This window comes from Cetorhinus maximus, chromosome 3 (assembly GCF_964194155.1).
Source record: "Cetorhinus maximus chromosome 3, sCetMax3.hap1.1, whole genome shotgun sequence".
NCBI classification, from domain to species: Eukaryota; Metazoa; Chordata; class Chondrichthyes; order Lamniformes; family Cetorhinidae; genus Cetorhinus; species Cetorhinus maximus.
This window is the reverse complement of record NC_135881.1, coordinates 187,286,950-187,313,833: the sequence shown is the minus strand read 5'-3', so window position 1 is coordinate 187,313,833 and position 26,884 is coordinate 187,286,950. Positions and strand designations below refer to the sequence as shown.

General features: G+C 44.0%; 1 protein-coding gene across 1 annotated transcript in view; it reads left to right on the top strand.

Annotated features, from left to right (window-relative positions):
• trip13 (thyroid hormone receptor interactor 13) overlaps positions 1-26,392 on the top strand; it is a 195,776-nt gene extending 169,384 nt beyond the window's left edge. Inside the window, exon 15 of the mRNA XM_078539447.1 lies at positions 26,345-26,392. The gene's annotated coding sequence lies outside the window, so the exon portion shown is untranslated. The remainder of the gene's footprint in view (positions 1-26,344) is intronic.
• The last annotated feature ends 492 nt before the right edge of the window (positions 26,393-26,884 follow it).

Genomic DNA, 26,884 nt, shown 5'->3' with positions numbered 1-26,884 from the left:
AAGGTTTATTTTTGCTGGTAGCTTTGATTTCTGAGATAGAAAATTGTACAAGTGTTTGGAGAGGAAGGGGTAGTCAACCTGTTAGTTCAATGTGAGCCATGGAACTTAATTTGTGCATGGCAAGATTTGTAGGAACAGGAGTAGGACATTCAGCCCTTCACAATTCAACCACAATTCAATCAGATCATTCTATTTAACCACCTTGGTCGCATATCCCATGGTACCTTTACCTAACACTAATCTATCAATCTCAGTCTAGAATATTTCAATTGATCCAGTATCCACAACATTTTGAGATGGAGAATTCAAGATTTTCACTACACTTTGTTTTGCTCCTAAATTGCTCAGCTCTACTTTTAGGATTATGCCTTCTTGTTTTGTGTTCCACCACCAGGGGAAAGAATTTCTCTGTACTAAGTCTATTGACGCCCTATTATTGCTGGTTGAGAAATACATAATCACCAGAACACTGGGGAGAACACCCTGCTTGTTTTTGAAATAGTGCTTTGAGATCTTTCAATACATCTGAGAGGGAGGATAGGGCCTCAGTTTAACATCTTATCCGAAAGACGGCACCTCCATCAGTGCGGCACTCCCTTTGGAGCGGCAGCCTGGATTATGTGGTCCAATTACTAGAGTGGAACTTCTGACTAAGAAGTGAGCAAGCTAAGACACAGCTGATACTGTGGACACGTAGCAAATAAGGCAGAAGTACCAGCCAGTGCAGTGGCAAGATTGATATCCCTGGTTTTACCACCACTACATTTGGAGTCAAATAGTAGATTGCCCATGAATGCACTAATGTCACTTCTTATACTGGAAGGGTTACTTCAGTGGAAACTTTTGCTCTGGGTAAACTTCCTACAAGTCCGTACTTTCTCATGGTGAATGAAAGGCAGCAGTTATATACAAACTGCGCAATGATATAAAACTCCAAATAAATGAATTGTTGCAAGAGGAGGGACGGGTGGATAGAACAGAGGGAGGGTGGGGGAAAGAGGCCAAATTCGGTCAACAAGTCATTTTTCAACTGAAAATATACACCTTGTGTGCAGTAAGTCACAACTGAATCCTGCCAGAACCTATTGATTCCTTCCACGTGTTGTCGAGTACCAGAGCTTTCTCATATGATAAGACTATTTATTGTGGAAGCATAGCCAGAATGAAAACAGAAGGAAAAAGAAATTCTAAGGACTGCTGCTCTTTCAGGGTGAATATGCAGACCAAAAATCAACTATATGGCTTTGATTTTGTTTCAACGCTGATACAATGTGATGAGTGCAGTCAGTACAATTCTCAATGTAGCTCAGAACTCAGCAATGCAATTTGCTTGATTGCCTCTCTTACAATTGGACTCACTATTCACCTCTTCCATCACTGATGCACCATGGCTGCAGTGTGTATGATCTATAGTATTTACCATGGTTACTTCAACATTCCCCTGACCTCTATCACTCAGGAGGTCAAGAACAGCAGGATGGGAATACCACCACCTCCAAGTTTCCTTCCAAGTAACATGACACCTTGATTTCCACATATATAGCTGTCCTTCATTGTTGCGGGTCAATATCCTGGAATTCCCTCCCTTATTCCACAAGAACAGCAGGTGTTCAAGAGGCCCCCTACCACCTTTGTTAGGCAGCTATACGGTTGGACAATCCATCCCAGCCTTGTCACATTGGAAAACCAAATACAAAACATTTTCCAATTTAGCACGCTTGGTGTAGAACTTCGAATGGTGGGGATACATATTGGGAAGTTGAACATGGAGGTTACTTGCTCTACATAATTGACTATCTGTAACTTAGTCACTAACACTTTCACCTCTGAGTTGGAAAGTTGTGTGTCCACATCCCTTTCCAGAGACTTTAGCACATAATCTATGCGGACACTTCAGTGCAGTACTGAGAGAGATAAACCCAGGTTTGACCTCTCAGGTGGATGTAAAGAATCCCATGGCATTATTTCAAAAAAGAGCATGGGTGTTCTGGCTAATATTTATCTCTTAATCGACAGCACCAAAAATCACAGCTGATTTTATCGTTTATTTGTTTGCTGCTTGTAGGACTTTGCCATGTGAAAATTGGCTGCTGTAATTGTGTACAACATGACTACAGGCGGATTCTTGTGCTCTCCCCCATGGAAAATTTGGTGGTGGGGGCATTTAATCGGGCAGGAGGGCGGAGGGTGGGGACCCTGCTGCCCTCCCACCTCCATCTCCATCTCAGTTAAGCATAGTTGGCATAGAGACAGATTCTCCATCCAATTAAGGTGGTGGTGGGCTCTCTATCCTGGGGGCTCAATCAGAGGCCTTCCACCTTGAGAGGAGTAGCAGCATGCAGTGGAGGGTAAGTAACTGAGATGGCATTTCTACATGGAGGTGCCCTCTCACTAACTTCTGTATATGAACAAAATAAGCTAGGCTACCACTGTGGGTTTTGGGGTGAGGGTATGGGAATCCATCTAGAGGATGGCCTTTGACTGCAGGCAGGGAGGGCCTGGAGATCTACCTGCTGGCACGCTGGTCTGCCACTGGGTGCCCGCCTCCAGGCAGTTAAATTGCCCCTCATTGCATCAGGAAGCGGGAGGCCGACTGGAAAATCCCAGTTGAACTCCTTTCTGTCCCCCCTAACAAGGTTCTTAATGAGCCTAATGGACTACCTGTCTGACAGAGGCAGGTACAGCTGCCCGCCCAAACCTGCCTTGGTAAAAATCTGGTTGGAAATATGGGCCCCGTCCACTTCCATTCCTGACTTTGACGGGGCCTAAAAATTAAGCCCTGGAGGTTTGTTCCATAATAGACTGATCAGTGACAACCGGAGATTTCTCAAGGTTGGGCTTTGTGCTGGTCTGGACATCGCACCTATGGGGAAATGACAATTGGGCATGTTTGAGAAATGCATTTCACCATAAAAGATTTACATGCATGATAACAGAACTGAGAGTTTCTTTTACTCATGAGACACCATCAAGACCAGTACTTATTGCCCATCCCTAATTGCCTTTGAGAAGGTGGTAGTGGACCGCCTTCCTAAACTGTTGCAGTCCATGTGGTGTAGCTATTGCCACATTGCTGTTGGGTAGAGAGTTTCAGGATTTTGATCCAGCGGCATGAAATAATGGCAATATATTCCCAAATCAGGATGGTGTGTGACTTGGAGGGTTAGACTTATCAGAAAATGTGGAACGAGTTTGGACTCTTTTCTATAGAAAAGAAAAGGCTGAGGCGTGACTTGATTGAAGTATTTAAGAATATGAAAGGATTTGACAGTGTAGGTGTAAAGAAGATATTTCTACTTAAGAGGAGACCAAAACTAAGGGTCATAAATATAAGACAGTCACTAATAAATCCAATAGGGAATTCATGAAAACATCTTTAGCCAGAGAGTGTTAGAATGTGGAACTTGCTACCATTGGACATCCCTCGAAATGCTGTGAACTATAGAAGGAAGGAGGGTAAATGCTAATAGCTAGCACATGGAGTAGTTGAGGTGAATAGCAGAGATGTATTTAAGGGGAAGCTAAATAAGTACATGAGGAAGTTTCGAAGGCTTTGCTGACAAGGTTCCTGTGCACCATAAACACTTGCATGGACCAGTTGGGTCAAATGACTTGTTCCTGTGCTGTACGTTCTGTGTAATTCTGTATAGTGGGAAGTCCGTTGAATGGCACGTACATAGTCAAATCTTTAAGAAAGTTTCTAACAGTTTCGCATTCGCTTTCCAATCTTCCCATTTGCAAGATGTTTGATCAACCTTCAGAAACTTTTACGCAAGTCTCCTAATTTGCAACAAAAGTAAAAATCTACAAATATCATACTGTGGAACAGAACTGTGAGAAAACACCAACAAAGTTGCAGCTAAAGGTAGAATACATTTTTACCACAAGACTTCAAAATCACCACAAATTTACAACTGTACTATTTGAAAGGGAGCATTGTTGTCGTAAGGCAATGGTTTAAGTATTGATCTATGGGCGGCTTTATTCAGATATTAATTTTATGTGAATCTAATGTCACGCAGAAAGTAGCAAACCTAGATTAACAATTTTTATTTTGTTAGTGTCTGCTTACCTTATTCGATATGGGTTTAATTTAGCATTGGACAATTCCAGTCTGGCGGATTAAAAACACCAGGTCAGCCAGATGTATGGGGGCGGGTATAAGTTACAAGCAGTTTTTGGCCATTACTAAAGGCTAATAATATGACATGTGGATCAGAGGTTATTAAAATGCGTTTGGGTGTGTGTGGGAAAGCAGAATAGTAATTGTGGCTGGTATGGACATTTTAAAGAAGGAGGGAAGGTCAGCATGCCAACACAGTGGGAGGACAAGCTTCTATCCAAAAGTAAATGACTTAGAAATGCTGACGGAGAGCTTTCCCATGATTTACAGGTCAGCTGTTGTTCAGCAATGCTGGGGAAAGTTAAGGGCAATACATGTGACCTGTTCACCCTGTTCAGTTATTTCACCAGATGGCCATATTGCAAGACTGGTTAAATAACGGCCAGTGACCAAGGGCTGGATTTCCCGGCCCCGCCTGCCACCGGGATTGTCCGATCCCGCTGAAAGTCAGTGGGCTTTTGGCTGAGCCGCAGCGTCCCCTGCAACGGGTCCCGCCATGGCAGGGCCGGAAGATCCCAGCCCAAGTCTCAAAATGACCGCCAAAAATTAGTGCCGCTACACGCATAAAGGATGTGGTTTGCACCAGATTTATTGAAACAAATAGTTAGGGTCATTCATGCCCTCAGGAAGGATATATTGGCTTTGGAGGGGGTACAGCACAAGTTTGCCAGAAATATAATGGACTTAGAGGGTTAAATTATAAAATATGTTGCTAAATCTTGGCTTGTAATCCCTTGAGTTTAAAAGGTCAAGGGAGTGTTCTAATCAAAGTCTTTAAAATGTAAAGGGGATTTAATAGGATAGATACAAAGAAACTACTTCCTCTGGTGCAGGAAACTAGAACAAGGAGGCATAATCTTAAAATTGGAGCTAGGCCATTTAGGAGCACGGACAGGAAACACTTTTTCACACAAAAGGTAGTGCAAGCTGGAATTCTTTATTCCAAAAAGCTGCAGATGCTCGGACAATTCAAAATTTTAAGACTGAGATTGATAGATTTATGTCTGGTAAGGGTATCAAGGTACATAGAACAAAGGTGGCTCCTCCCCCAGACCATCTGCCACTGAAACCCTCATGCATACCTTTGTCACCTTCAAACTTAACTATTCCAATGCTCTTGTACTCAGTTTCCCATCCTTCACCTTCTGTAAACCTTAGCTCATCAAAACTCTGCTAAGCCTATGTCCCTATCCCACTCGTAGTATAAATGTTTAACAGAGTGAATATTCTAATGTGTGATGTAAATGATGTTGTATCACTGACATCAGTCAGTCACATGTTAGACTGCCTCAAGACAAGCCAGAACACCATGCCCAGGAGCAACATACCTATTCTGTAACCTGTTTAGATGTAATACTAATAAATAAGTGTTAATCAAGTACCAGAGTATGACTACAGTCTTTCCAGTAACCAAAAACCACGCCAAGAGTCCACAGATCAGAGGGACCATCTCAAAAAATGGTGGCAGCAGCAGAGACATTAATGTAAAAAATAAATTGGTGTTATTGATGGAATCATGACCAGAGAGTGAAGAAAAGCTTGGTAGCAGCTTGTACTTAGAAACTTACTGATGGAGGAGGCAAACCGGAAGATGGTGGCGATGTCAGTACAACTTGAGCACTCCCTGCCACTCCTGCAGCTGTCCGGAAATTAGAGACCAAAACTGGGAGGTTTGGAAGGAACACTTCCACAAGTATGGGGCTGCATCAGGATTGTACAATAAAGAGTAGCAGCATCAGGTCAGTTTATTTCTTTATGCTGTGGGTCCAGTAGCAGATGACATTCTCCTGAGGTAGAGGGGCAGGCTTTGACAACATTCTCAGGGCCTTCGACACATATTTTGGCCCGCCATTGAACCCCATTATTGAGCAAGCAGTTCAATACGTGATGCAGGCCAAACTCCGAGTGCTAAACCAAGCTATAATTTGTGGCGACTCCTGTTGTGTGTGTTGTAATGATATAATGGCATCAATTGCTCGTAAGGGATTGTGCAAACACATTGTGGGTTAATTAATTAATTCTAGGCACATATGAGCAGATATACATGGATAGAAAGCCTGAAGACATCAGAGCTGCAGCGTCTGTGTGTGTGCTCTGCTCCAGGCCAAAGTGAAGCTGAGGCTGGATCACATGACACACTTCCCTTAAAGTGATGGCATGTTGCTATCCCTTAAAGGCATATTACAACATCCCCCTTTCTTTTTAAAGATACTCCCCACCCCACCCACCCCATTCTAATGAAATATAACTATTTACAATACATGTTTAGTTACTATTACATAAGTGTATAGGACTGGTGAATCTATGAGTCTCTAAAACATAGAGATAATCTACAAGTATGTCCAGATCTTGTAATGGTAATTTTGTCTGGAGATGTTTTTATTTGCTCACAGTGATCTGTGAGATTGTCATTCTTGGATATTGTTCTTGGTGGCATTTGGGATCTTTTCCTAGATGCAATAGGACTGTACAGTGTATGAGGATCTGGAATGGATCTGATCCGTCCTCAGTTACGTCTTCCTGTTGTACCTTTATGTGTTATCATAGGATCTTAGTTCCAAACAAATCCTTGTCACCTCGGCTGGTTGCCATGTACCTTCTGTGGGATCCTAAATGCAAACTTGTTGTCCAAACTGTAAACTTGGCAATTCTGTACCCACATTCTTATCATGCATGTTGATCATCTTCTCTTGCAGTATTAAAAGTTGTTCTCTTGTTTCTGAGAGAGTAAAATGGGTAAGTGTACGTAAATCGGTAAGCACTGGTCTGTCGAACATGAGCTCTGCCGGTGATGGAATAGTTGCACTTAAAGGTGTTGCACTCTGAGGTAACATTGCAATAAGTAGATTTTGGTTGGTCTGTCTACATTTGAGTATTAGGGATTTCACTGCGTGATTCATTAGTTCAGCTAGGACATTAGAACTTGGGTAATGAGAAGTAATGTGATCAATATTCCACTTCTCACACATATCCTGAAATTGCTTATCAATAAATTGTGGACCGTTATCCATTATGATCTCTGTAGTTCACCAGATAAACTGAAAATAGCATCTAGAGTGTGTGTGACATTTGTGCTTGACATGTTGTGCAATTGTTGAATAACGGGGTCCTTGGTAAAGTAGTCGATGATGGCGATGAAGTCAGTACCCTGGACATGAAAGAGGTCAGATGCGATTTTGGGCCAGGGATGGGTAGGAACTTCATATGGAACAATGGTTCTTTGTGCTGACTTGGCTTCGTACTTGTTGACGATGACTTTAATATCATTGCTCATAAGCAGTCAATAGACTATGGCTTTTGGGAGTCTTCTCATTTGATCTGAGCCCATGTGTGAGAGATGAAGTTTGTTGAAGAATATCAGGTTGAAAAGATTCTGGTATGATGACCTGCCTGCCTTTAAAAATTTCTCCCCGCGAGATGCCTAACTCATCCCAGTAAGGCCAAATGGTCTCCCGTGCTCGTGGACATGCTGAATCAAATAAGCTATCCTTCAAATATGGTTTCCCACAGTTTTGTCTTGCAGCTGCTGGCATATGCGTTGTGTAAAATGTACCAGGTCAATGGACAGACTTGCATTCTCTTGCAAGTTTCATGTTGCAGTTCCCTTGAAACTGCCAATGCTGTCGAAACATTCTGGATATTTCAGTGTTAGGCCATGAACTGAGGTGATAGGAGTAGTTTCTGAAGTTGATCTGCTGTATGATGTCTGACTAATTCCTTGGATTGTCACTTATGTAAGGCATGCTGGTAGACCTGCAAATACCGGGTCTTTCATCTCCATGGCATAGAACATTTGAGGCACCCAGGAGGATTGATTGGGCTTACACTCCAGGTCTTTGGATCCTGCACACGGAATTAGTGAACCATTGTACACTGTGAGTTTCACAGCAGTAGATTTTGCCATGGTCTTCCATGTCTTTGGATTCATGTCTTTAGAATTTACAGAGATAGTACGTTGGCACTTGCCCCTGTGTCAATCCTGGGCAATCTTAGGACAGATAATTCGAATCTTGGCAAACACTTCAGATGATGTGACAGCATCTATGTTTTCCATGAGATTGATGGTATGAAACGTGTGTTCACCACTCTTCGTCTCATCGTGCACATCATCATCATTTTCTAGTTTTCAATCACCTATTATATATGATTTTGATGGGATAATGGATGGTCATTCTTATTGCTTGAAGCTACCTATTGGGACAGTCTATTTGGATCAATGCATGACTCTTTGTAGCTGCATCAGTCTTTACTCTAGTGCACTGACGCTGCCATTGGCCCTTTCTGCCACATGCCTTGCAGAATTGCTGGAAAGCTGGACAGTTCCTTAGTGCATGCAGAATACCACTCCTTCCACATGTCTTGCTAGCTTTGGGTGTTCTGCTAGGTGCATGAACAACTGTGGTGTACTAAGGACTTGTAAGCTTCGTCGACCTGCGAGGATCACTTTGTGCTTACATCCATCCTTGAGTAGCTCTTCTGTGCTATATGTTTTGGGCTTGTTTAGCAGATCTTCCTGGAACTCTTCCATGGGAGTGGATGCAATCAGCAACTCAACAATTCTGTCTGCTAGCTCTGTATTTGAAAAATCACAGTACGTATCCTTTTCTCTGCATCTGCTGATGAAGTGGTCTATGGATCCTGAAGGCTGTTGAACTGACATCAACTCTAATCGATGAATATGGAAGTTTAACCTGATTCTGAACCCTTCTCCCAATTCCAGGGCCAGAATTTCCCGGTCGGCGAGCAGGAGGCGGGGCCTGCTCGCCGATGCGTAAAATGACGCGGGATGACGTCAGGTGCAACTCCCGACGTGACCCCGCCTCATTTCAATTTTCAGGTTGGCATGGGCTCAGCAGAATCAGCTGTGCACCTGCCAACCAGTCAATGGCCAATTGAGGCCATTGACAAAGTAGTTAAAGTAATTGATGGACACGCCCATCCAACCTTAAGGTTGGTGGGCAGGCCAGGAGCCCTGGAGGGCTTAAGAAAAAGCATGAAACCTCATCCACGGGCGGGATAATTGGGATGAGGTTTCATGTAGTTTTTAAAGTTTTTAATAAAATTGTCAATGGAAGTGATGGACATGTCCCAACTCATGTGACACTGTCACATGAGTGGACATGTCAGGGAAATTTATTTCTTCCGTTTTTAAAATTTTTTGAGACAGGAGCCGATCTCCCTGAGGCAGCACTTAGCATGCACGAAAAGGCACACTCTTGGTTCAGGGAATCCCCCACCGCCCGCACAGGGAGCACATAGTGCATCGTTGTGGAAGTCAGGCTGGGCGGGCCTTAATTGGCCCTCCCACGTAAAATGGTGGCGCGCCCCTGATTAGGGGCGCCGATCGGAGGCACGCCTCCACGGGCCCACTCCTAAACCTCCCCCACGACGGGTGGGGTGGGGGGGGGGAAATTCTGCCCCTTGTCTTCTGGGGATCCATTCGCTCTCCTGCTGTTAATCCTGACGTGTTCAGCCTGTGTAAACCTTCATCTGCAATTTCTAGGCGAATTTTTATGGCTTGGTTTTCTGGTCCAGAAACACCTGAATCAAGAAGCCTTAGCTCTATACACTGTTTAAAATTTTGAATTCGGATAGTAAGTAAGATGCTTCCCAATTTAAACTGTGGAATTTTGTGGACATTTTGACAATATCCCTTTGACCTTCCTTTTCCTATAGTACCTGGGATGAGTGTCGCTGTAGCCACTCTCGTGTGTTTTTCCGAAGCTCCACCCATTATGATCGCAACCTTGTCTGATCCGATTTTTTTTTTGTTTGACTCTGTCCTGCTCCCAATTGATCTGGCCCACATCCTGGCCACTCACCTTTCCTGACTGTGCTAACCCGGTGCTGATCCTTTCGACGTACTGTCCTCCTCACCACGAGGGATCCGTCTGCTTGCCAGCTCTTTATTTAAGCACTCTGTCTTCAAAGCTTTTCTGCATAGTCAGCACGCTATTTTCTCAACAACCTCCGACTCCTTTGCAGTCTGACCAAAACGTCCAGGGTCATCTCGTGCCATGTAGCATGATCTAAGACTGTTCAGCACATCGTATCTGTACTTGATCTTACTGCCAGGCTGAGCATTATGTCATTTAGAAGGAACTATGGCAGCACACCATGTTGCGTGTGTTATAATTGTATATAGGTACCAATCACTGATAAGGGATTGTGCAAACACATTGTGGTTTTATTTATTAATTCTAGGCACACATGAACAGATGTAGCTGGATAGAAAACTTGAAGGCATCAGAGCTGCAGAGTGTGTCTGTGTGCTCTGCTCCGCTCCAGGTCAAAGTGAAACTGAGGTAGTGGCATAGTGGTATCGTCACTGGACTAGTATTCCAGAGACCCAGAATAACACTCTGGAGACCTGGGTTTGAATCCCACCAAGGCAGATGGTGAAATATGAATTCAGTAAAAATCTGGAATTAAAAGTCTAATGATGACCACGAAACCACTGCCAATTGTCGTAAAAACCCATCTGGTTCACTCATTCCCTTTAGGGAAGGAAATCTATCCTTACCTGGTCTGGCCTACATATGAATCCAGACCCACAGCAATGTGGGTGACTTTTAAATGCCCTCAGAACAAAGGTAATTAGGGATGGGCAATAAATGCTAGTGAAGCCTGCATCCCATTAACAATTTTTTTAAAAATCACATGACACAATTCCCTTAAAGGTATATTACACCAACTCGGAGACTTCGCATGACTCCATTGACTGAGTAGGCCCACGGGTAGCGGCTCCACTCAAAAGAAAGCCTGCCAAACCTGGCGAAAGGCTGGGAAATTGTACAACGGCAGCTATTTTGAGATGCTTGTGTTGTGGCACGAAAAACCAACATAGTCCCCAGGACTGCCCAGCCGGGGCTGCAGAATGGGTCCAGCACAGGAGAACTGGGCATTTCAAGCATTTCAGCAAATCCAACAACTGTAATCGAGGTTGAAGACAAGAAAATATTTATAAAACACGCTCCATCCAAGAAAATGGAAATCAAGACAAAAACAAAATTACAGAGTTTCCATAGGAAGTAAATGGTCTTAGTCGAGACTATTGGTCAGTTACAGTGCAAGTTAAAAGTTTTAATACCACCTTTAAAATTTATACCACAGCTGGTGTTAACATGCTAACAGGTGATTTAGACTAGCTTCAGCCAATACGCCTTCATCCACCAGACTTCAAATTACAAGGTCCAGGAGGCACAAACCTTCCAATCAAAGGCATGATTATTGCTCCTCTTCATTACAAGGGCTGACAGATCATTGATTCTCTCTATGTAGTCCACAATCAATGCACATCCTTATTGAATGTCAATGTGGGCGTATTCTAGGAATTCTGGAAAAACCAGATGATGTCCAGCATTTGAATAACTCAATGTTGTTCATGGAACAATTTTCTCAGGCTGCTCAGGAAGTTTATTTAATCAGCATTAAGTTCCTTTCTATCACAGAGACACCATCCACTAGATACGGGGCAGAGATTGAAGTTGTGAATCTCTCAGTTTTTCATGAAGGTAGGCCAGAGGTGGCCTACAGAAGGCATTGCGGCAGATGGTGACCATCTGCATGAAGACCTGCTGAACCCGAATAGGCTGTTTGCTGAAGAAAGTGATGAGGAAGAAGCCATTGCAGCCCTAAGTGATCTGTTATAAGATGAGGTCCTAGAGGTAAGTCGGCCTTTCCTATCAGTAGAGAACCATATGAAGTCACTGATACCTTTTTAGTGGAGTCGGCTGTGTTTTTGGTGATGGAGCAGCATTCAGGTCTTTATACCACTGAACCTACCAATGTAATACCGAAGTCTATCACTGGTTGTCCATGAAGAGTCTCCCAGAGAGAATGCTTTGCCTGATTCCATGTTAGACTCCATATACGATCAGACTGCTAATGAGCTGGAAGTGCCTAGTGAAAGTCAGTTGAAGCCCATACTTCAATCCCAGCTGAAAATCTTCTTCCCTGTAGAGCACAGAAGCTGCAGCAGAATCTTCAACACTTCTAAAGCTTTGCAATCCAATACAGAAAATTTGTCTCCGACTTACTCGTCCTCAGGAAATTTGTCTTCATTTTGTCATTGAAATTTGTCCCATCGCAGTAGATGGTGCTGAATTGTTTCCATATCCTCAGCAACTTTTCCCACTGCCCAGAGTGGAGTAGCCTCACACAGAGGACAGCATGGCTCTCTTACCACTGCCTACAGAAAGTAGACAGTCCTTCCAAAATATCATCAAGAAATCATATCCACTTCTTTTCCTGAAAGTCCTACAGGGGTTTTGTTGTTTTCTCCTTTGTCACCCAGATTCATTGGAATCTCAGATCTTCAATGTCTTTTCAGTCTTCGATGCAGCTGTGAATGATACAGCTGTGAGGGTCTTCCCTGGAGTAGAAGATCAGTCGCCTTCTAAAGGTTTTTTCCCCGTGTGCTTCGAGGGAGAAACACATTGTTCAGAGAATCCTGTTCTTCTCTTCTATTGTCCCAGAGAGTCCAAATGTTGATGCCCTTCAGTCTTCTCTCTTGGATCAGTCTTTCATTGCAAAAGACTCCTTGTCCTTACAGTTCACTAGTCCTGAAACCTGCACTCTGCTGACCAACAATGCTGCAAAATTGTTGTCCCATTCTGCTGATGATGATTCTTCAAGATAAAGAAGAAAGCCCATATGTCTCTCAGATGCTTTCCCTAAGGCTGAGAATACTGTGGGAGAATGAATGCCTCATAACTGTGGCTTGGGGAGGGGGAAGAGTCAGAGTTGGGGTTGGGCAGAAGCTGTACTTGTAAAAAGGGATTGCAGAAATGCAATGTCAATAGATAAAGATGTAGTCTCAAATTGTTTTAAAAAGAAGGTAGTATGGGGGGGAAGAGTAGTATAAAGGGTTAACAGAATGGATGTGCTAATGTATGATGTAGATGATAATGTATCACTGACATCAGTCAGTCATGTGTGAGACTCTCTCAAGACAGGTTGGAACACCATGCTCAGGGGCAACATACCTACTTTGTAAACTGTTTAGATGTAGTACTAATAAATAAGTGTTAAGCAAGTACCAGAGTGTGACTACAGTCTGTCCAGTAACCAAGAACCATGCCTAGAGTCCACAGATCAGAGGGACCATCTCAAAACACCGCTCACTGGTCCATCCCATCACCCCACCATTGGTGGCCGTGCCTTTATCTGTCCAGACTCCATATACAGGAATTTCCTCTCCTTTCCTCTTTGAAGCTCACCTCTTCATTCAAGTACCCCTAATATCTCCTGTTTTGGTTCAGTATACATTTTTTTGTCTGATTACACCTCTGTGAAGTGCCCTGGGATGTTTTTCCATGTTAAAGTTGCTGTATGATTGTGAGTTATTGCTGTCACCTTTAATGTATGAATATGGGTTTTAGCAAAGATATTAAATCTGTAATAAAATGGTGTCTAGTAGCAGAATCATTTAAACAGAACAACCTCCTCCTCTGTTTGATCTTTCCATTGAGTTTAGTTTCATATTTGCCTTCTGATTTTTGAAGCAGCATTCCTAAAAAAAATGTTCCCTAGAGTAAACAATCTGCCATAAAAGAAATTCTTCTGAAAATCACAGCACTAATTATTTATTTCTCTCCCCTTAATCTAAGCCGCAGTTAAATGATTAGCTCTCGTTGGACTGGTTCCAGCTGCAAGGCAAGAGCGATGAAGTCAATCCCCAAGTGGGAGTGATCAAGTTCTGAAAAACATGTTTCCACAGAGTAATTTTGAGGCTGGAAGTAATTTGGACTTCATGGAGCCGGGCAGTGAAGCAACTGTGAAGGAACAATCAGTCAGAGAGTTTTACTGACGCAACTATAAGCCACCCAAATTAATGAATAAGTGCCTTTTGGTTGCAATTTGTTCTCTTGCAACTATTATCCTTTGCTGGAAAACGTTTAAAGGGAGATATATTTTCTGCTTCTTCATAGGAAGAATGCCTCATACTCCTGTGCAGTACTGATGAAGTGCTGCATTTCAGGAGGTGCCGTCTTTCAGATGAGACATAGGATATGGGAACAGGAGTAGGCCATTCAGCACCTTGAGTGTGAATGGCTATTGATTTAGGCTGCGCTTGTTGCCAATGCGGGGCATGTGCAATTCTGGTGTTTTACCCTGGGCAGGGTATGGGGTTATGGTCCTGAAACCAGGAAGCATGAATTTCTTTGACCGCCTTTGAGTTTTGCTTCCTGGCAGTGTGAAAAACTTCTTCTTGTATAAAATTAGGAAAGAGAAATAATAAATTGGGTATTTAATGTAATATTAACTGTTATAGGGATGTTGATCTATAATGATGTAAGTGCATGTGACCCTAACACAGCTCATTGTTTCAGCTTTGATGTATAATGCTAAATAAATCCATATTTTATGTTTGTAGATTTTCAGAATCACGTTTCTCAAAGCAGCCCAGAAAATTGTAAAAGAGATTGACACTGATGGCTATAAAGTAGACCTGTGGATCCCCTCCTTGTGAACATCTCCCCATCACTGACCCAACCTCGATCTGCTCCCCCACCCCTGACTGCGTTCTTCCCTCCAGCCACAATATTAATCTCACTGCTCCTCAGCTGCAGACCTTAACAGGGCCTTCCCTGCCTGACACCCAGCCTAGGCCTGTGGGCGGAGTTTTCCAAGGCAAGGGGAGGGGGTTTTGTGTTCGTGCACGGAATTAAATTGTCTAAAATTGACATCGGCTCAGGATCCCTGTTACATTGACCTGACAGGCGTGACATCATTGGATTCCAGCGCATGTGTGGACAAGTGTGCATGTGCAGTCGGGTATCGGTGGCCATCTTGCACGGGCAGGAGACACAGTGATTCATTTAGATAGCTGACCTGTATATTAACTCCATCTATTTGCCTTGGTCCCAAACCTTTAATACCTTTGCCTAACAAAAATCTGTCAATCTCTGTTGCAATAGTTGCAACATAACTTCCATTCCTTTAGATTCCAGCTCTGACCAGGGAGGTTAAACCGAGGTCCTGTCTGGCCAAGCAGGTGTAACTGATAGATCTCGCAGACTATCCTTTCTATAAGGAACAGTGCACAATATTCCATATACAGCCTAGCTAAGCATTTGTACAAGTTCAACATTATTACCCCATTGATTTGGTATATTTTGCATCCAGGTACAAAACTAAGGGCAGAATTTTACAGCCTCGACGTGGAAGCGGCGAGGCTGTAAAATGTGGCGAGCCGTTCAAAACTCCATTGACTTTGGCGGGACTGGAAAATCCCGCCGGAGGGAGGGGCCATAAAATTCCACCCCAAGCATTTCACTAGTTTCTTTTTTCAGGATTTTAACTACTTATTGCTGCTACATTGTACTGATCATGTATCAGCACATGGAGGGCTCTCTGCTCCTCCCACCCCATTTAAAATTTTTATCATCTATTATCTACTTCCTTTTCTTATTTTTAATTTTGAATTGTATTGCTTTATCGGGACTATTTGTTTTCAACTTGAACTGTTCCTAGTAGGTATTTGCCCCTCATGGTATCCTACCTACATATTCCCTTAAGCTGAGAAGGGCGGGAGGTGACTTTACTGAGGTGTTTAAAATGATAAAAGGATTCAATACGGTGGATCCAGAAAAGTTATTTTCTTGGGTGGGTGAATCCAGGACAAGGGGCCATAATCTTAAAATTCGAGCCAGGCCATTCTGGAGGGAAATCAGGAAGTGTTTTTTCACCCAAACGATAGTGGAAATCTGGAATCCGCTCCCCACAAAATGCTGCGGCTGCTGGGGTCAATTGGAGCTTTCAAGACTGTGTCTGAAAGATTTATGTTAGGTAGGAGTATCAAGGGATATGTGGTAAAGTCGAGAGTTGAGGAACAAAACAGCCTTGATGAGGAGCAGACTCAAATGGCTAATGGCCATTCCTCATAGCGTTTTGCCTCATTGAAGTTAAAGATCATTTGGTTCCGTATAGATCATTGGTGATCTGGCCTCATGTCTCAGGTTTCCTAAGCACTGATCACCTCTGACCAATCAATCCTTTCCAACTTCACATTGGAAGCAACAAGCTGTACAGAGGGATGGAATCCAATGGGAGTTTCCTGGTGAGTCAGTGCTGGCTCCCTCTGGGCCTTACACAAAACAATGAGTTGTCATAGTATTGCTCTTCAGATGCACGTAAAAGAAAGATGGAACATCAGCTGCTACATACTCCTGTGGGACATGACCATTTTGCTCCTTGAATCCTAGACTGTTCAGAGGTGGCTCCATTGTTGTCTTACAGCACCATCCAATATCTGCTGATATTGACCACTTGACCAAGGTAACATAGTGGTCAACACTTTCTCTCCTTCTGGCAGACTTAACATTAGGCAGGTGATTAATTTTGTGCACCAAAGACATTGGCCACATCACTTCCTGTACATTCAAGATAATGTATACTAATTCTCAATTTATGACCTGATAACCATGCATCAGCCAGTACTTGTTTGACATGTATGTTTTGGTTTTGATTGCAGTTTGCTCTGTTTTAATTAAGCTAATTACTTGGAATTATGGCTAGGATTTCATGACTGCGCTGCAGCATGTCTCCCCCCACCGGCAGTTGCTGTGAGCTATTTAAATCTCCATTCAGTTCGGCTGGACCATAACATCCCGTTGGGTGGGAGGGGCCATAAAATCCTGGCCTATGAGTCAATGGGACCAGACAGAAAAACAGTATAAGCAATAAAAACAACCTGTATTTATATAGCGGCTTTTACATAATAAAACTTCCCATGATGCTTCGCAACAGCATCACCAAACAAAATTTGACCCCAACTTAGTTAGAAGGTAAGGTTGGAGAAGCTGGGGTTGTTCTCCTTAGAGCAAAGGACATTGATGGGAGATTTGATAGAGGTGTACAAGATTATTACAGGTTGAGATAAGGTAAACAAAAAAAATAGCTGTTCCCATTAGATGATAGTACAAGGAGTAGGAGACAGTGATTTAAGGTTTTGGGTTTTGGGTAAGAGAATCAGAGAGGAATAAAAGTATTACATAGGGCACGTGGCACTGAAACAGGCCTTTCAGCCCAACCAGTCCATGCTGGTGTTTATGCTCCACTTGAGATTCCTCCCATCTTTCTTTGTCTAGATCTACTATCGTAACCCTCTATTACTTCCTCCCTCAAATGCATGTCTAGCTTCCCCTTAAATGCATCTATACTATTCACTTCAGCTACTCCCTGTGGTAGCAAGTTCCACGTTCTCACCATTCTTTGGGTAAAAAAATTCTTCTCAATTCCCTGTTGGATTTCTTGGTGACTGTCTTATGTCAATGGCCTCTAGTTATACTCTTCCCCACAAGAGGAAACATTCTCTTTGTTTCCTCTAATAAGTCACTCTTCAGTCTTTTTTTCAAGGAATAACTTTTTTATGCAGTGAGCGGGATTGGCCTGGAACTTGCTGTTTACGAGGGAGGTGGAAGTGGAGGAGATCAATGAGTTCAAAAGGAAATTGGATGGGCTTTTGAGGAAAATAAATTTGAGGAAAATTTGAGGGCAACATGGATTGAGCAGAATGATAGGACTGACTGCATTAGTCTACAGAGAGCCAGTATGTGCTTGATGGGCTGTACAGCCTCATTCTGCACAATAATGACTCTATCACACAATGATCGAGCCACATAAACAAATAATAGGACAAGTGGGCAAAAGCTTGGTCAGAAAGGTCTGTTGTAAGGAATATCTTAAAGGTGGAGAGAGCCAGGGAGACACAGAGACTTACAAATAGAATTTCAGGGCTAAGAGCCATTGTTGGAGTGATGAAAATCAGGGATGCACAATAGGCCAGATATGGACGAGTGCAGAGATCTCGAACGGCTGCAGAGCTGCAGGCGGTTACAGAGATAGGGAGGGGTAAAGGCCAAGGGGCATTGCTGGACTAGGAGGAGAGGTAGGACAGCAAGCACACGGGTGAAGGCTGAATAGGATTTGGTGCGTGTTAGGAAATGGGCAGCGGAATCTTGCATGAGCTCAAGCATATGGAGGGTACAACATTGGAGACCGACCAGGAGAGCGTTAGAATAGGTGAGTCTAGACATATCAGAGGCATGGATGAGAGTTTCAACAGCAGACGAGCTGAGCCAACAGCAGGAATGGGCAGGGACCTGAATAATCATCTGAAGGGAAAATATTTTCAGGGCTACAGGGAAAACACAAGGGCACCGAACTAGGTGAGTGACTTTTGCAGACAGTCAGCGTGGACACAATGGGCCGAACGGCTTCCTTCTGTGCTGTAATCATTCTAATCATTCAATGATTCTATGTTATGGAGGCGGAAGTGACAGTCTTGATGACGGAGATGATATGGATTTGGAAGCTCGTCTCAGGGTTAAATAGAATGCCAAGTTTGGGAATGGTATGGTTTAGCCTGAGGCAGTGGGCGGGAAGAGGGATGGAGCCAGTGGCTAGGAACAGAGTTTGTGTCAGGGCCAAACAGTGTAGCTTCAACCTTCGCAAAATTTACCTGGAGGAAATTTCTTCTCATCCAACACTGCATGTTGGACAAACAGTGCAAGAAGTGGAGGCATCAAAGGAGGGGAAGGATCTTTGATTGTTTAATTTTGCTCTTCTTCTGGTCATGAGACTCTTTTAAAGATTCCTAATTTCTGCAGAATATATGCTGTTTTTTTCTTTATTTCCCTAAATAGGTTAAACACATGGAAACAAGAAGTTTTTGAAATAAGAATCAAAGTCACATCAAAAGCTTCTGAACATTTGTTCTTTAACCGCATGCTTTTAGAAAACTAGAAAATGCTTACAAATGGATTTTTGTTCTAAAAATACAAATGACAGAGTTAAAGCTGATTTTTAAAAATTCATTCATGGGATGTGGGTGGCTCTGGTTAAGCCTGTATTTATTTCTCATCCCTAATTGCCCTTGGGAAGATGGTGGTGAGCTGCCTTCTTGAACTACTGCAGTCCATGTGGTGTAGGTACACCCACAGTGCTGTTAGGGAGGGAGTTCCAGAATTTTGACTCCGCAACAGTGAAGCAACGCCGATATTTCCAAGTCAGGATGGTGAGTGGCTTGGAGGGGAGCTTCCAGGTGCTGGTGTTCCTATGTGTCTGTTGCCCTTGTCCTTCTAGATGATAGTGGTTGTGGGTTTGGAAGGTGCTGTCTAAGGAGGCTTGGCCAGTTCCAGCAGTGCATCTTGTAAATGGTACACACTGCTGCCACTGCATCGGTGGTGAAGGGAGTGAATGTTTGTGGCTGGGGAGACAATCAAGCAGACAGCTTTGTCCTGGATAGTGTCAAACTTCTTAAATGTTGTTGGAGATGCACTCATTCAGGCAAGTGGAGAATATTCCATCACACTCCTGGCTTATGCCTTGTAGATGGTGGACAGGCCTTGGGGAGTCAGGAGGAGAGTTACTCGCCGCAGGATTCCTAGCCTCTATACCCGCTTCCTGTAAGGACTCCATCCCATTCTTTCAGTTCCTTCACATCCGTCGCACCTGTTCTGATGATGCCACTTTCAAAAACAGTTCCTCTGACATGTCTTCCTTCTTCCTTAACCAAGGTTTTCCACCCACGTTGGTTGACAGGGTCCTCAACCGTGTCCGGCCCATCTCCCGTACATCCTTCCTCTCCCTCCCAGAACCATGATAGGGTCCCCTTGTCCTCACTTACCACCCCACCAGCCTCCGCGTTCAAAGGATCATCCTCCGCCATTTCCGCCAACTCCAGCATGATGCCACCACCAAACACATCTTCCCTTCACCCCCCCCGGCAGCCTTCCACAGGGAACGTTCCCTCTGGGACACCCCGGTCCACTCCTCCATCATCCCCTACACCTCAACCCCCTCCCACGGCACCTTCCCATGCAACCGCAGAAGGTGCAACACCTGCCCCTTTACTTCCCCCCTCCTCACTGTCCAAAGGCCCAAACACTCCTTTCAAGTGAAGCAGCATTTCACTTGCACTTCCCTCAATTTAGTCTATTGCATTCGCTGCACCCAATGCGGTCTCCTCTACATTGGAGAGACTAAATGCAGACTGGGTGACCACTTTGCAGAACACCTTCAGTCTGTCCACAAGCATGACCCAGACCTCCCTGTCGCTTGCCATTTCAACACACCACCCTGCTGTCATGCCCACATGTCCATCCTTGGCTGCTGAAATGTTCCAGTGAAGCTCAACGCAAACTGGAGGAACAGCACCTCATCTTCCGACTAGGCACTTTACAGCCTTCCGAACTTAATATTGAGTTCAACAATTTCAGATCATGAACTCTCTCCTCCATCCCCACCCCCTTTCCTATTCCCCTTTTTCCAATAATTTATAATTAAAAAAAAAATATATATTTTTCTTTTCCCACCTATTTTTAAATTTATTTCAATCTATCGTTTTATCTCCACCTTTTAGCCCATTTAGATCCCTTCCCCCCACCCCACCCCCCACTATGGCCATCTGCCACTAGTTTGTCCTGCTTGCTACCCTTAATGTCCCCATTAGCACATTCCTTAGATAATATCACCATTGTCAACACCCCATTGTCCTTTTGTCTATGTTATCTTTGGCAATCCCTTCTTTGCCTCCACCTATCACTGGCCCCCTATCCAGCTCTACCTGTCGCACCCCTGTCTACCAGCTTATATTTCACCTCATTTCTCTATTTCCTTAGTTCTGATGAAGGGTCATGCGGACTTGAAACGTCAACTATATTCCTCTCCACAGATGCTGTCAGACCAGCTGAGTTTTTCCAGGTATTTTTGTTTTTGTTCCTAGCCTCTGACCTGCTTTTGTAGCCGCAGTATTTATAGGGCTAGTCAAGTTCAGTCAATGAATAATGTAATTTGTATGAATAACCATACATTCCTTTAGGTCTGAATCTGAAACATTGGGGAAGAGCCTTCTTTACAGATATGATTTAGCCTCCTGAGACAGGGTGGACTGGAGTGCATTATTAGACACAGAAAGAAATATCACGGGCAGAATTTTGCCCTTGGTGGGTGGGCTTGCAGGGGGCCAGCGGGGGTGATTGGGAAGGCGACCACTGCCTGCGATTGGGAACGGAACCGCGATTTCACGCTAGCAGGCCAATTAAGGCCCGCACAGCGTGAAAGGCGGCTGGTGAAGCTCTGAGAATGGGCAGGGGCATGATGTCCACTGGGTCCAATGGTGACCCGGCGGCCAATTTGAAAGCGGCCCAGGCAGCCCCTGGAAGGCTGTCACGGAAGGAGGCTGAACCCTTGATGGATTCTAGTCTGGTTGGACACGGCAGGCGGGAGGGCAGCGAAGGCAGTTTTCCCTAGTGACCAGGCCAACATTTATCCCTTGTTACATCACTAAAACAGATCATCTGCTCATTTATCCCATGCTGCTTGTGGTGCTGTTTGCTATGCACAAATTGGCTGCTGCATTTCCCGCTTTACAACAGTGACTACACTTTAGAAGTAGTCATTAGCTGTAAAGTGCTTAGGACATCCTGAATTTGTGAAAGATGGACTACATGTAAGTTTCTTTTTTTCTTTTAACAGACCACAAAAAAATTTGGACAGTCGTAACCTCTACCTTGGGCACAGAAACATTATGGGCAGAATTTTCTGCCTGTCGGGCGGGCAGGTGGGCCCGACCCAATCTCCGGCGGGCGGGGAGCCGATCCCCACCGGAGAAGCGGGCCCCGCCGCCATTTTACGTGGGCACACCAATTAAGGCCCACCCAGCAAGATGTCTGGCGGGATGCGCTTCCTGTGCGGGCAGAGGGAGATTCCCCAAAAGCGAGAGTGCGCTCTTTCGCGCATGTGCACGAAAGAGCGCACATCTCCCCGAGGCTAAGTGCAGCCTCAGGGAGATCGCTGACACTTTTAAAAATATTAAAAATAGAAAAAGAAAATTCCCTAACATGTCCCCCTCATGTGACAATGTCACATGAGATGGGACATGTTCATAATGTACAGAATAACTTTATTAAAAATTTTAAAACCCTGCATGAAACCTCATCCCGCCCGTGGATGAGGTTTCATGTTTTATCTGTTTGCCGCCGGGGGTCCTGGCCTGCCCACCAACCTTAAGGTTGGACGGGTAGGTCCTTTAATTGTATAAATGATCCTGCCAATGGCCTCAATTGGCCATTGACAGGCCGGCGGGCGCACAGCTGATTTTGCTGCGCCCCCACCTTCCTGAAAATTTAAATGGCCCGGGATGATGTTGGGGGTTCCGCCCGGCGTCATTTTACGCTTTAGCGAGCGGGCCCTGCCCCCTGCTCGCCGACGGCAAAATTCTGCCCTGTGGATTTGGCTCTTAACTTGATAGTTTCACTCTGATGTGGATCAGCTGGTGATTCTGTAAAGGGAATCTAGCTGGCTGGAATGGACTTTGGAGGGAGTACTGGGTGTTGTCATTTAATGCAAAGCTGAATATTTATTATTCACTTAAAAATAAATTGCTCTTTTGATATAAATCTCACTAACTATGGCAATGGCTGTACCACCCCAAAAAATAACAAAAGACTTCACATGCTAGAATTGATCTGAAAACAGAAAGAGAAAATTACTGGAAACACGCCCACATGCCCCCAATCCCCAATCGCTAATCTTGTTCACGAATCCCTCCTTTGGGTTTCAGGAAGCAGCTTTATGCCTCCCAAAATTCCATGCCAGCAGGAGTCTGTCCTTCAGAATGTTAATGAGGCCAGTTTTTGAAATCATCTGCGCTGCCATTCCAAGCAGGCTAATGCCTCACTAGGCCGAATTCCCACCTGGGAGTTAAAAATCAACCTCATAGGCAGACTTTTATGTTCGGCGTGCAGGCGCATACCCGATACGCCTGAGTGTAATATGACGCGCGATATTTCATTCGGCAGGCGCGTGCCGGCCGATAATTGAAAGGCCTATTAAGGCCATTAACAAGCTAACTGATATCAAATTAATCGCGGAAAGGCCAAGCGGCCTTTACATTTTTTAGGAATCCTCATCCACGAGCGGGATGAGGATTCCTAAAGTAAATAAAGATTAACTGAAAACTTCATTTTTGAATTAAAAACATGTCCCAGCTCATGTGACAGAGTCACGTGAGGGGACATGTTTTTTTTCAAATTTTTACTGCCTTTAATACTGTTTTATAATGCGCTTCAATCTCCCTGAGGCAGCTCCGTGCCTCAGGGAGATTGAAGCGCTCTTTCGCGCCCATGCGCGAACTGCGCGCCTGGCCCGCTCTCCCTCCTCCCCTCGCCCGCACAGGTGAGCGCTGTGCGCTGCCGCTTGTGATCCACGCAGGGCGTGCCTTAATTGGCCCGCCAGCATGAAATCACGGAGCAGAGCCGATCGCAGCTGTGGTCGGCTTCCCGACCACCCCTGCCCGCTCCCGCCGAGCCCACCCGACGAGTGAAAAATTCTGGCCATAGTGTAGGAATTTGTATGTGTGTCCTTTGCACAAACCATTTTTCCAAAGAGTCAAGTTTTATTGCATAATTAAGAGATGATTTCCAATTAAAGGGTGATTAAACCCTGATGTTTTGTGCGCAGCCATGCAAGATGAATGGATTACAAATACATATTAGAATAAATCTGCTATAATCAGACATCTTCCTTGAATAGTTGTAGACTTCTTGTATATTATTATAATGCCAACACCAATGCCCAAAACATTAAAGCATGCACAGCTTACTTTATACATAACTTTAGTTGCCAAAAGACAGCCATTAGTTAAGAAACTGCGACCAAGCACTTTAATTAGTGGCAATATTGGCTCCCATATAAGTTCATTTTTTTGTCTGAACTTGCACAGTAATTAGGATGTAGCTTAGCAAAGCTGGCGGTACAAATATGGTTTATAATTTAAAGATTCAATCTCTGTTTTAAATTCTTATGGTAGTTTTTAAGCAGATTCCTGCAATCTCCAGGGGGTGGGTGCTTAATTCCTTGGGGATTTTAACTTTACCATAATGTTAAATTTAAGAAAATAAATCGTGTAGAGTCAAAATTCCACTAAAGCCAAATATCGCCCACTTAAAAAAAATGTTACATTTTCACAAGGTGGTATTGTACTATTCAGAGAAGACATTCCATTAGCATCAATTTCATTAATTATGAAAACTATTTTAGTTTAGATTTAACCTCCGGTCAGATGTATTCGTTATGATAAATGTGGAAAACTGCATGAAGACTCTGCAATGATTTATTTTCTTCAATTTAACGTTATGGTAAGGTTAAAATCCCCAAGGAATTAAGCACCCAGCCCATGGAGATTGCTTGCAGGAATTTGCTTAAAAACTATCATAAGAATTATGATAAGAGTAAAAATTCCAGAAAAAAAGGTAGCATGAATATTGGTCATATTTCAAGAAAACTCAAGAGATATATAGTGCAAGCTACATGCAAGCAAAGAGAGGACAGTAACAAAAACAAAAATACCTGGAAAAACTCAGCAGGTCTGGCAGCATCTGTGGAGAGGGATACAATTGACGTTTCAAGTCCATATGACCCTTCATCAGAACTAAGACATATAGAGATGAGATGAAATATAAGCTAATAGAAGGGGGTGGGACAGGAGAGCTCGATAGGGGGCCAGTGACAGGTGGAGGCCAAGAAGAGACTGTCAAAGATGTCATAGACAAAAGGACAAAGGGACAGTGTTTGCTGAATGTTTGACAATTAATATTCAGCATTGGCAAGGGAAACCAGAGGGGTGTGAGTAACACAGGGAGGAATTTTACGGCCTCTCCCGCTGGTGGGATCCTCCAGTCCCACTGAAGTCAGTGGAGTTTTGAATGGCTTTCTACATTTTCTGGCCCCTCCCCCACCAAGACGCGGTCGGAAAATTCCATCCACAGTTGAATCTAGGTCCCACGACATTCAACACAAAGAAGGCAAAAACTATTACTAATTATCCCCATTTTATTGATGTGTCTAAATCATCAGAGATCATTGAGATTTCATCTGAACCATATCATCATAAAATATGATATGGCTGACGGCAAGGGCAGTATCTGCTGCTTTTTTTTTTGATTGTCGCTAATGCAGAGCAGGTAATAAAACCTGAACAGGGACAAGGCAATTTGGTTCCTGGACCCAAATAGGGAACATGTATTTCCAGTTTTTTAGGAAATATTGACTCTAAACACTAAAGGCTGGGAATTTCCTCCAGGTTGCTCCCAATCCATCACTATTGAAGTAATGCTCGTGGAGTGGGAATATAACCGTGAGGAACTTCCCGGCCTAAATATATACTTCCTGTCAACAACCGCAGCATTGTTTTAAGCCAACTGGTTTGGTTTGGGTTGGCCTATAACTCCGTTTAAATTTCCTGCATTAAAGATTCCCTGCCTATCTAACAGCACTGTGGGAGTACCTTCACCACACGGGCTGTAGTGGTTTAAGAAGGCGGCCAGCCAACGCCTTCTCATCAGTAACTGTAAGGATGGGCAATAAATGGTTGGCCTTGCCAGGGGTGGAGGAGGGTGGGGGTTCGAGCTCCCCAACAGACCGACATGCAGCAGCTGCTGATCCTAAGCAGGTAGGAAGGGTCTCTAAGCCAACCTGAAGCATTGGCCCTCAGATCGGCCACCAGCAATAGACCTTAATAAGCCTTTAATTAGCTCAATAGGCTACCCGCTTGTTGCGGGCAGGTAGTGCAGCTGCCTCCAAGAAAATCACCGGGGTGTGTTTGGAGCTATTTTTAGTGCCCGCCCACTCCATTCCTGACCCCAGCGAGGGCTAAAGATCGGGCTGCTGGCTTCAGTCTTAAATTTGTAGTTTGTTAGTTAGAACCTGTGTTCCCACGTGTGGCTGTCACAGTTTAATCTGAAGCACTATTTTGAAGTAGAGTAGGGGTGTACTTGCTGGTGCCCTGGCCAATACTTATCCCTCAATCGACATCATCTAAAAACAGATGCTCTGGCAATTAACGCATTGCTGTCTATGGGAAGTTGCTGTGTACAATTTAGCCTTTACATTTCCATACGTTGCAATGGTAACTAATTCTTCCGAAGAAGTCATGGATTTGAAGCGTCAGCTCTGTTTCTCTCTCCACAGATGCTGTCAGACCTGCTGAGTTTTTCCAGCATTTTCTGCTTTTATTTCAAAAGTACTTCATTGGCTGTAAAGCACTTTGGGATGTCCTGAGGATGTGAAAGGCACTATATAAATGCAAGTTCTCTATTAGCTAATTTCCCTGTAGGGTTAGCTCTCAACCTTCTCTTTAGAAAGTTGAGAATGTTCATTGAGTTGCCACTTGAAGTAACATCTACATAACCATTCCCAATGTATCTTTAACAGGCTTTGTGGATCCAGCTGATAGCCTGATGGCTGCCTGTGACTTACAATGAACTGTACATAACCAAGATGCTCTATCAGGTTGTAGAGAGTTTAATTATATTGAAATAAACATTCAGTTGTTGGCTCGGGGTGTTTCATTTATGATGAGGCTGTGTAAATTTCATGTACTGGAACACCATGTTAATTTTCTTAAACTTTGCCACTCAGGGTGGAATCATCCAAGAATTGCACTAAGTGCAGTAGTGGGCATGAAAAACAACGTTTTACTCGCTGCTGCAATGGTGGGTTTTCGTGCTGTATCATCCACTTCCCGCCTCATTAATTATGCAGCCACTGGAAACACACTGCCTCACTGGCGGGCGGCCTCTGACTTACCCATCACTTTTCCTCACTCCGGGTGCCATATCTAAATTGCAGCCACGCACACAATTCTCAATGCTTGCAGCCCAGGACTGCTCCAGTGAAAGGCAAGAAGAGTTCAGTGACCCCTCACTGGAATGCCTTTTGGAGGCCTGCCACGATGTTCTTCACTCCCACTCT